Source organism: Lemur catta, chromosome Y (genome assembly GCF_020740605.2).
Source record: "Lemur catta isolate mLemCat1 chromosome Y, mLemCat1.pri, whole genome shotgun sequence".
Taxonomy (NCBI): Eukaryota; Metazoa; Chordata; class Mammalia; order Primates; family Lemuridae; genus Lemur; species Lemur catta.
The window spans coordinates 102,047-103,971 of NC_059156.1; positions in this window are offsets into that span (position 1 = coordinate 102,047).

A 1,925-nucleotide genomic window follows, 5' to 3' on the forward strand; every position below is an offset into this window, starting at 1 on the left:
AGGTGACGTTGGGAGTTTAAGAGCTGACTCCCCGGGGCGGGGTGGGGGCTGGAGGGCGGGGCGTGGTTCGGATCAGCGGCGGGGAGTAGAGCACGACCGGTCCCACTCCCTTCTTCCTGGGCCCGCAGCTCTGGGCCCCGCCCGAGGCAGCCCTCGCCTCTGGCGGCTCTCCGCCCACCCGCCCTGTTGTCTGCGGGAGGCGCCCCTCCTCCCGCTCCCTGCCTCCTCCCGGGACCATAGGCCTGTGCCCCTAGGTTTTTTTCTTTTTTTTTCACCCTTGTGTTCGTCTCTCTTTTATCTTGTTTTGTAGGCTTACTGAATATCATCTCGGATAAAAATTTAAATCACAGAATGCCTCATATTATATAACAAGACGTAGCGTTTTATCCTACGCCGAGAACGATGCGTTTTTCTCTTCGGGTCCATTTTCCTGTCCTGGAAGAAATACGAAGTTGCCCGTGATCCTTCCCCCATCATCTTCCAGTTTCCTCGACTCGGAAACACTGTGAACACGACGTATTCGATCGTATATCTCTGCGTGTGCACGTGGGCGCCCATACCTATTTCTTTTCGGCACCGGGCTCATATCTTTTGGCACCTAGGGGGGAAAAAAGAAGAAACCAAAAAGGGACAGAAAGATGTTCTGTCCTTTTACGCTCTCCTCCCCCAACCCCCCCAACTTTTGGGAACTCGTAGTCTGGCCTATGTCCCCACGGCAGGTTAAATCTTTTCTTAAAACTCCCAAGTGGTCCCCTGCCCCCCAGGTGGGTGGCCGGCAGAGTTCACAGGCTTTGCTTTTGGCAGAGCCTGGACCATTGAAATCATTAACCTCAATCATTGCTAAAGCTGAGAACCACACGCTCCCCCCACCCATCCCTACCCACCCCCATCCCCCGCCTCCCGCGCCCTTTAAAAGCTCTCTATTTCTGCCTAGCCCTCTGTTCGGGAAGTTTGGGGGTTTGAGATGGGAAGGTCTACCTGATTTCCTCCTTTACCGGCCAAATAGACTCCCTCTTTCCTTCCTCCTCACACAGCTTGTCCTCGCTATTTGCCTCGTGGGCAAGCGGCCGAGTTTTCGGTAACACCGAGACTTCTAAGCTGTGTCGTCGGTCTTCTTTTCTTTTTACTTTCTTTCCTCTTTTCTTTTTCTGTCTTTTTTTTTTTTTTTTTTTTTTTTTTGAGACAGGATTCCTTTCACTCTGTCCTCTCCCAGCCAGGCCGCCTTGGCCTGATTGTAGCTCACGGCAAGCTCCAAATCCAGGGCTTAAGTGATCCTCTCTGCCTCAGCCTTGTGAGCAGTTGGGACTATAGGCAGATGCTGCCACACCAGGCAAAATTTTTCTTTTTTTATATTTTGTTGGTAGAGACGAGGTCTCATCGTGTTACCCAGGCTGGTCTCCGGCTGCTGGGCTCAAGTCATGCTCCCGTCTCTGCCTCCCAAGTTGCTGGGGTCACAGGCATGAGCCACCGTGGCCAGCCAGGTTATTGAAAGGCGATCACTTTGCTATCCTGATACGAAACCCCAAATGTGCGAGTGTAAGGCACCAGACGGAGGGAGTCCCCGCACCACATTGTCACGGCCGTTGAGGGTGGCTCACGAAAAAGCTGGGATGGGGGTACACGGGAGTGATCAAGGGGATATATTCTAGTGGGATAGCGGAAATATAGAATGTCCTGAAAAACACCAAGTGTCAGAATGCCACAGCAGTCAGTGGCTCACAAGCTTCCGTTCCATTGTGTCATGGTAGGCGGCTTACTTTTCTCCTCCTCCCTCGGGATGAGTAAAGCCTGACATAGAAAATGTCTACGTCTCATCCAAATCCGTCAAGACGATGGAAGGGGGAACTGGGAGAGGAATAAAGAAAAAACCAGGAAGAAGCAAATCCAGGGAGAAGGGGGACGAGGAGGAGCAGGAGGAAACTGCC